The sequence below is a fragment of the Jatropha curcas genome, chromosome 8 (assembly GCF_041381405.1).
Source record: "Jatropha curcas cultivar XTBG-Jc1 chromosome 8, XTBG_Jcur_1.0, whole genome shotgun sequence".
Lineage (NCBI taxonomy): Eukaryota > Viridiplantae > Streptophyta > Magnoliopsida > Malpighiales > Euphorbiaceae > Jatropha > Jatropha curcas.
In genome coordinates this window covers 8512402-8522511 of record NC_143158.1, presented here as the reverse complement: position 1 = coordinate 8522511, position 10110 = coordinate 8512402, and the positions used below count along the sequence as shown (strand labels likewise).

At 27.8% G+C, this 10110-nt stretch overlaps 1 long non-coding RNA gene across 1 annotated transcript; it reads left to right on the top strand.

Annotated features, from left to right (window-relative positions):
• Positions 1 to 912: 912 nt before the first annotated feature.
• Positions 913 to 3468, top strand: LOC110009184 (uncharacterized). The gene is made up of 3 exons (XR_002284050.3): positions 913 to 1250; positions 1409 to 1471; positions 3305 to 3468. It is a non-coding gene; the product is annotated as an uncharacterized LOC110009184 (long non-coding RNA).
• Positions 3469 to 10110: the final 6642 nt, after the last annotated feature.

Sequence of the window (10110 nt, the reverse complement as noted above, 5' to 3'; positions counted from 1 at the left end):
TAAATGAAAATTCATTTATATTTATTTCTTATAACACCCTTGACATAATAATTTAACAAAAATAAATAACAAACACCAATTATATTTATTATATACAATATAATAACTTGTCATTTTTTATTAAAATATAAATAATAAATTTCATATAAATACACTAATATTGCATGCTAATTAATTAATTATATAAGCAGTAACATTCATAATAATGATAATTTTTAATTGATGTAAAAAATGTTGTTAATTTAATTAATTAATTTGGAAACTAAAAAAAATTAAGAATGTTATTATTGTTTTTAATTGTATTTGAAACAATTGTTGATACTCAGTTTTTATAGTTTCACAGTAATTATAACTAATGTTATTACTAGACTTCAAAAAGGAAACAAAAACGTTATTAATAGTTTGACATTTTTCAAAAAAAAAAAAAGGAAAAAAATATGTCATTATTGGATTAAAAAAATAACGTTGTTATAATTTGAAATTTTCCAAGGAAAATAAATAAAAAAGTAAAAATAGTTAAGCTTATAATGAAAGGGTAATTCTGTCAATAAATATTTTAATGGTCAATTTTATAGAATTCATTTACAAATTCCATCAATTTTAATAGAGTTTGAGTTAGGCATACTCAATTCCATAGAATTCAATTCGTAGAATTCAAATCTGTATTTTTTTCATTCCAAACACAACATTTTGGATTTTCAAATGAATTCATTTATTCCAAATGGACTCTAAATATTTTGCAATAGAATTTTGAACATTAACTTATTTATTTATTGGAAGCCATTTTCTTGACTCAAACTTTTATAGTCGAGATGACTCGAATTCAGATCTCTTATAATTATATATATATATATATATATAAATAAAGGAGAATCAATAGACTTTCTTCAATTCTAACGTCGCGATTTCTATACAAAGTGAAATCCTATAGGTTTTTAGCTTTTGCATTTATCTCAACTAACAGAATTTGAAAGGAAATTTTAGATTTTGAAAAGAGAGATTGTCATAAATATTTACTTTTTTTTTTTAAAGGATCTCATAAATATTTTCTACTTAACTAGGTATCTGCCAATTGTCAAACAAACTCATCTCTCTTTTTGTGCTGTGCCCTTCTCCTTCTTGCCGCTGCATCACCGTCCTGGCGCTGATGTTTTTATTTGTCCTCTAGGCTCAACAATGAAGAAAGAGAGAGAGGTTGCATCTAGAGGTGTGGCAATCGTCTCACACATTTTACACTAACGCTAAAGCAGGTAATTTTTCAATTGAATCTGGACTTTTTCTAGGTCTCCTTGGCAATGAACGATTTCCACAATTACTATCAGATTTCCTATCTTTTTTCACAATTAACACAATTACAGAACGTTTCTTTTTTCTATTTTTTTTTTATGATTGATATATTTTTATATAGGATTCCATGAAAAGAGTTACCCAGTGGAATCTTGATTTTACAGAGCAGTGCGCAAGGAGATAGGTATATATGATATATGCTAACTAAATTTAACTTCAGAAATACTGATCTGTTTTAATTCTGATAAGAGTTATTTTTATAGTGTTTTAATATAATTTTTATTAGGATTTTTAGTATTTTTAATTACTTTAATTAGTTTTTATTTAATTTTATTTATGTTTTTGTATAAAGCTTCCTTTAATCATATTTCACTTTATCTTGAGAAAATTTGTAGGATTTTTATAGAAAACCGTCTTAACTCCTATCTAGACGCTGAAAGAGTCCTATTTGGAAAGAAATGCAAAACTTAAACAGTTTTCTATCCCTAAAAGATATCCTCTTCAATAAAAATTCACTTTCCTAAACGAAGATATTCCAGAAAGTCTATATAAATAGAGAGACTAGCATAAAGACGTATCGATTCATTGTATATTCCATCTTTTGTTCTATTGTTTTCTCTCTGACCAAGACTTCAAGTATTCCAGATTTGTGTCAAGATTCAAGGAAGCCACCCAAGCCAATCATTAACTAGTTTTATTTCTAAACTCTTTTCTTGTTTTATTTTCAATATTCATGTTGATTATGAAAATATTTCCAAGTTTAATTGAGCTTTATTTAATTACTATGTCGAACTAAACTCTCATACTAGGGATTTGATGTAGCTTAATTTTGATTTCAATTTATAATATTAGATTTGCTTTTTCTTGTTTATGATATAATTTAGTATTAAACTTAATGCTTCCAGGCAGAGTTTCTTCCCTGGATTGATTAATTTCATTGATCACTATCGAGAGAAGGGTTTTTGATATGAATAGAATAATAAATTATATGAGAATAATAACTTGATGTGGAAGCTATATGGTTTGACTCATGAGGGGTTTTCATAAGTTAATGATATTAAGTTATGAATTCATAAACAAACCATAAAACTTAATGATTTAATTCATGTTTGGTTGCACCATTGGAAGATAGGTAATTAGACTGGATTAAAATAAGTAACAATACATCGAGAGAACTTGTTAGTGATTTTAGGGTTGTTTTCCCTACTTAAACAATTAAAATTGATTATCAAACTAATTTATTAAATTGGATAGAATTAAGTGAAGTCAAAATCCCTAGTAGCTTTAAATCCTTGATTTCTTTTCGTCAAATATTGTTGCTTGATTTCTTTTTGTTCTCTTTTATTTGTTTAATTTAATTTCTTAAAATAATTCTCCTTATTGCCGTTTAAATAATAATAGATTAACATAATTTTGGTACTTTGTATATAATCTATGTGGAAACGATACTCTACTCATCTATATTACTTGTTGCGATTTTCATATACTTGCAAAAAATCACTGTCAAATTCTATCTTAAAGAATTGGTTTTTGAAAATTGTAATTTTTTGGAGTTTTTGGTTGAAGTTAGTAAGCCATTTACAAGGCTGAAATCTGAAATTCTGAATTCTCGACATCCTATGAATGTTTGCTTTGGTTTGTATTATGATTGCTCTGCTCACATGCTTTTGTCCCACTCTCTCTTTGTAATTTTTTGGAGTTTTAGGTTGAAGTTAGTAAGCCATTTACAATTTGAACAATTTTACAACTTGGAAAATGGAAGTCTATACTAATTCTAAGGATTAAAAAAAAAAAAAAAAAAAAAAAACCCCGTGAAATGAAAATCCCAGTATGATTTTGCTGTTTTCGGGCACAAGTATTCATTCACGAATTTGGGTAGATTGAAACTCAGTATTGACTTTACCTCTTGAAATCAAGCTTATATGATTTATGGTGTCAGTTTCATTTTGTTTTTTCAAATGTTATTCTATGTGAATTATATTTCTGGTTGTTACATTTTGAATAATGTTCTGTACAGGACAATAAAGAAGATGAACACCCAATCAGATTCATCACTTCTTTCTGCAACCTTCTTGATGCTGGTAAGTTATGGAAAGAAAGTGCACATTTTTAAAAATTCATTTATATGGATGAATTTTCATTGTTGGATCAAAACTACAGAATAACAAAATATTGTTTAAAAATTTGATTAGATTACTTTTTAACTCACCTAATTATTTCATTATAACAACTAAATTTTAATCCCAAACTAATAACAATAGTAAAAAATAAACAAAGCATAAAATAAATAAACAAATGATTTTGAAAATTAATTTTGGTAAAAAGTTTTGAAAATTACTTCAATCTTAAAAATTCTCTCTCCTTAGTATGCCACTAAAATTAAGATAAAGGATTAACAGGATTAGTCTGAGTGAAAAGGATGCAAATCTCTTAAGCAAAATGTCGAATGTTTGATCTTTATAAATGTAGAAAATCTTTATTTGAGCACTTCCCTTTTATGGGCTTGATGTGGCGTGAGCATAATTAATTTTAGCTTAATGAGCTAGAGACACCTATGATATAAGAAAAGAAAAAAAAAATTTACAAGACTATTCATATGCTTAGAAAAATACGACTACTCCGATATTTTCTTTTTTAAAATATACCAAATTTTTCCTATGTTTTACTTTCATTATACTGCTAGGTCATTTCGTCTAATTTTTGCATATTTCTATTAAGTTAACAAGAAAATATATAGGGAAAACGAAAGATACTAAAATATTATATCAAAAAAATTACAATACGATCTCTATGGTTTGAAAAATATAAGTAGTCCATCCCTATATTTTTAAAAATAAATAGGGTATTTTTCGTCATTTCAAAATATACTTAACGGAAAAGATGCAAAAATTGAACGAAATGACTTTATAGTCTAACGGAGTAAACTACAAGGAAATTTTAATCTATTTTCTAAAAGACAGGAAACTAGTTGTATTTTACAACTATAAAGACCGTACATAAAAAAAGGAGTATAATAAAGAAATAATAAAATAAGTTTTAGAAAATTATAAAGAATACTTGTTATATCAAATAGCACTCTTTAATTAAAAAAAAAAAAAAGAAATAATTTTGGATAAACGTAATTTAAAAATGATAGATAAAAGTAAATCGACGGAATAATAGACATGTACACTCACATTGTTTAATCATACGTGACTTTGCTTGTGAGCAATGGCAATAGCATTTAAGAATATCACAAGAAATGGCATTCAGAATTTTGAGTTGTGATAACATTTAAGTGAAGTATCAGAGAAAAAGAGTACATTTCTTGGTTGTTTCTTTGGAACTGTAATCCAACTTTACACTCACGGCCACGGCGTGCAAGCTACCAGTCAGCTGAATCCCAAATGCCTGTATTTTTAATTTAAATTTATGAAATTATGAAATATATACTATATAATATAAACTTTCAGATAAAACTTTTTTTTTTATTAACTTTGATAAACTTACTTGCATGTTTTTCATGGGTGAATATTTAGAAAATTAATATATATATATATATATATATATATATATATATATATATATATTGACAATGATAAAAAAATAAAATAAAATAAAGTTAATGCAAAGAATATATTAACTCTAATTTTTTTTTTATATAAACAAAGTTTCTATTTTAAGTGTTTTATTTAAATAGATAAAATTACTTAATTTGGACTATGGCAAATCATAAAGTCTAAATTGCTCTTTATTTACTTTGTTAACAGCATCAAGTTTTTTAGAAACACAAAAAAGTGGCAAATCATAAACTTTCTTAAGATACTTTAGCTCCACATTTTATCCTTAGCTAATCTAATTAGTAAGGATCCAAAAATTGCGGATATAGCCCAAACAACTCCTCTATCTCTCCCTTATCTAATTGGTCCCTACCTTCTATATGATGATTGGTTCATTTTATACCAATCAATCATTGTTCATTTATTTCTTATATTGTTTTCTTTTTTTCAAAAATGATAACCATTAAGTAATTCATTTAAAATATTTTGAATTTTGTGAGTTGTAATGATCGTACCTCGTTTTGACCTTAACCTCTTCGACACTCCAATTTAAACTTTTATAATAATTGAACACCAATTTAAAATCTGAGTTGAAGAAATGAATAAAAAATAAAAACGGCGAGACCCACTCTTGACACATGAGTTAGCCTTACTCAAGCCATGTCAAGTTGGAAAGCACCATTTTATTAGACACTCACAAAACCCTAAAAGCATCATTCTTTTTCTCTCATGGCTTATTGAACTCTGGGCACAATGAAAAATAATCAGCATACACATCTCAAACCGGATAAATTGAAAGAGGTGCACTCAAAACAAGTTTTAACACCTAGAAACTGGCTCAAATGTGGATAGATCACCCATCTTTTACTTATTAAACTGTCATGAAATAACTTAATTTACACTCCTCCCTCTCTAAATTGAATCAAACTTTCTTTTTTGCTTTCCTTGTGCTTCAAATCCATTTGTACAAAGATCTTATGATTGAATAAATTGAAGAGAAAACAAAGAGATCAATAAAGAAATTGAACTTCACCGATGAACCTGTTTTTTATTAGAAGAAACTGGAGACAAGCTAGGGATCTGTGCCTTGATTGCCCGCGAAAGCCGTAGCCCTTTAATTGCTTAATGATGAATCCATTTTTGATTTTCTTTCCCTCTTACATAGATCTCTCCTATCTACTCTGTCTATTGGCTTTTTTCAAGTTCTTACTCCAGCGAGATTGCTGCCTTCTAACAAGATCATGGTACAACTCTCTTCCCCCACTCAGATAACTTAGTAATTCAATATCTTGAGTCCTATGAGATCCCAATTTTTTTCTAAGGGTTCTGATGATGTTGACATGCTACCACTGACATCTTCGCAAAATGGTTTTCTATAAACGAAAAAGATTTTTTTGGGGATTTACCTATCTTTATTCTTCTTCATTACAACTCTATATTCAACAATAATCACCACTGAAGAGGAATTTTGGTTAGAGGTCGAATTTGAGGAAAATGCAATGCAATTGAGGAGATTGAGAAATTAGGTTTAGGGATTTGAAACAGGATGGTGAAGGAAGGAGAGAGATGAGAGAGATTTCTCATCTAAATGAAATTGCCGCATCTTAATTTTTTACCGAAGCTAGGTTAGGTTAACTCATGTGTCAGAGTGGGTCCCACTGTTTTTATTTTTTATTATTTTTTTATCTAGATTGTGAAATTGGAGTACAATTATTACAAAAATTTGAAATTGAAGTGTTTAGGTGGTTAAGGTCAAAATAAATACAATCGTTACAAATCGTAAAGTTCAGGGTATTTTAAGTGAATTAATCATAACCATTAGATTATAGGTCTAAAAATTATGAACATTTATTTTAATATCACTTAATTTGAAAACTCTAGAATTTAATCAATGATAAACACTTATATACTTAATAATATAATATTTTCAAATATAATCCAAAATTTTCTTTAAATATAAAAATACTAAAATAACATTGCACTACATAATACTTAAAATTATTTTCATTTAATTTGAAAACTCAAAGTTTTGAGATTAATGTTTAGAATGTTAAGTAGCAATAACAACAGCTGAATATATCAATTGCCATCTGAATTTGTGCTTAAAAGTCTTGTGGTCCCTTATACTTTAGAAATAACCCCTAAACTTTTTTTATATATAATTTATGCATATATCTGGCCATGTAAGAAAATAGAATGTAAAATACATGCATGGAATGATTCATTTGGTCACATAAGAGCATCTTATGTGGCAACCTATTGCATTTTCTCTTTCTCCATTAAATTCCACTTGCTTTTCTTCAATAACTAATATCCATCTCTTTCAAAACTTTAAATTTGCATTTTGAATAACAGTAATGACACCACCAAACCCAAAATCAATATCAAGAAAAGAAAAATTCCTAAAAAATTTATTGTTATTTCAAAATCCAACAACAATTCAAGAGATGCTAGTTCCAACAACATGGAAAGTAAAAAGATCATTTTAATTCAAGACGGAAGAGAAAAGGAAAAGAAAAAAGATATAAATGTGAAGTCTTTACATCAAAATGGGACTCACTTGGACAAAGAGATCCAGGAAAAGGCTTAGTGAAATGGATAAGCCAAGGAATGAAAGCAATAGCTACGGATCTTATTGCAGCAAAAGCGCAAGGGGAGTTCTTCAAACTTTCACAAGAACTCCGGCAAAGGATGCGATTAGAGGCTAGCTTGACATTTGTTATATAAGCTCAGCCTTATATTAATGTTATTAATATCTCGAAAATGGAACAAACAAAAAATCAAAAATGGAACAAACACAAAATCAAAAATATTGCAGGATTAGATTTTTCAATGCAAAGCTTTCTGCATTTTTTCGAAGTTTTAAGAAAAAAAAAAAAAAAAAACAAAACAAAAAGAAAGAGAACAGGATTCTAAATTAGGTGAGATGGCATCCACTATGCAACCTAATTACTAGTTGTCTTGTCACTAATCCAAGCATCGTGCGTTTCATTCACTCGATGCTTTTGGCTCTCACCAAACGTGTATAAATTATAATAAAAATAGGTTTAGGAGGCCACAACATCATTTCTAAAATATAAGGGCCATAGGACTTTTATGCACAAATTTAAGAGGCAATTGATGTATTGGATCAAGAACAACTAAATTTAAGTTTCAAACTAGTTGGAATCATATAAAGTTTTTGTTTGCAATATTCAATCTAATTAAATTAATAGTTAGACAAAGCAGGGTATATATATAAAAAAATAAACATACTTTTTGTAGAAAAAAGGGAAAGAAGTTTAAATGCTAAGCAAATAATAAAATTAAATTGGTATTGTTAAATGGCATCTTTTCCTTCTTTTTTTTTTTTTTTTTTTTTTTTTTTTTTGCAAGGGGAGTGTTAAATGCAGTGGCAGAACCAAAAAAATGATTAGAGGGGGCAAAGTTTTTTTTTTTTCAACACTTAGAGGAGTGATATCTAAAAAAAATCAATGTTTTATAAGTAAAAGGTAAAAATTTCTATATTTTATAAAGTAAATTTCAAAAGAAAATTAAAATTGGGGGAGGGGGCACTGCTGACCACGCCTAGTTTCGCCGTTGGTTAAATGACATCTTTATTGAGCCAAAATTTGCTGAATTTTAATCAAACCACAACTTTAGAGCCCCATTTATATCACGCATATATTTAAGATCTTACTTGATTTTTTTTTTTTTTTTTTTTTGAATATTAGGGGAGGGGATTCAAACCTAATAGCTTATAGCTAATAATTGTTAAAAATGTAAAATGGCTATCAAAATTTTAATTATTTTTATATATTATCATGTATTGTATAAATTAAAATATATATAAAATAGAAATAACAGCTGATTAGGATTTTTATCAGTCTTCAACTGCTAATTATAGGTGGTTAGGTACATATCACTTACACTTTCATAATTCAGCTAAATCAAATATCCTTTTAGACAAGTTTGGAACCCCTATCAAGCCACCCTTACATCCTAAACCTAAAAGAAATTTCTCAATTGTCAACTAAAAGAAATTGACCTTCATTGTGAATGCAACTATTTAAATATACTCTAAGATAGACTTGGCCACGGTTCCGGAACCGGAACCGAACCGAAAAGGTCCGGTTCCAGTTCCGGTTTGGAACCGTCCGGTTCCGATCCGATTACAAAACCGACGGTTCCGATTGATTTTCTGGCAAATCGCATAATTTTAAATTTTAAATTTTGAATGCCGGTTTTAAAAAAAAATTATTTGAACATAAAAAATTAAAAAAAACACCTAAAAAATTTTAAAATTTGAAACCGGTTTAAAAAAAAATTATTTGAACATAAAAAATTAAAAAATACACCTAAAAAATTTTAAATTTTGAAGACCGGTTTAAAAAAAATTATTTGAACATAAAAAATTAAAAAATACACATAAAAAATTAAAAAATACTTCAATTAAATTTATTTTTTTAAAGACTTGAATTGTTGAGTGTTGAACATAATTATTTTTTTTTAAAAAAAATTCAACTGAATTTTTTTTTTTTAAAGTTTGAACATAATTTAAAAAAAAAATTGGGCTTGAACTTAATTTTTTTTTTTTTGTTTAAAAAAAAAAATTAAGTTGCCTACGTATCCTCTTGGGGTTTAGAGGAATCAAAGCCCACGTAGTTCTTACTTACTTTATATCAATTTCACCCCTTTTACCTTAATCGCTATTTGTACTACCGGTTGATGTTCCCATTGAGGACCCATCGTATAAATCAAATAAATCTTCATTTTCTTTTGGATTTTCTTGGGCTCTTAGTTCGGCTTTGGTCCAATCATCCACGCATGCTTGTGCTTCTAGTGAATCGGGTGTCATACGAGATCGTGTTTCATCAAGTATGTTTCCTCCTTGACTAAAAGCTTGTTCAACCGCAACAGTGGAGACCGGAGCTGCTAAAATTTGTTTTGCAAGTAAAGAAAGAATTGGAAAAGTATTTGCGTGATGACTCCACCAATCTAAAATTGGAAAATCTGTATCTGCATAATCATCACCAAACTCAAAAAAAGTTGTTAAATAATTATCAAATTCAGAAATAGAACTGAATTCCCTTGTTCTTTTTTGTCTTTGCAATAAAACTTGTTGAGCAACACCAACACCACTTACCCTTTGTGTTGGAAATTGTGAAATATTAGATTGAGAAGAAGTAGAAGTAGAAGTAGATGAAGTCGAAACTTGAACAAATTCATTATATAATTGCATAATATTTTGTTTAACTTCATGCGTTACTACATTTATATTAATATTATCTTCTACATCAAGATT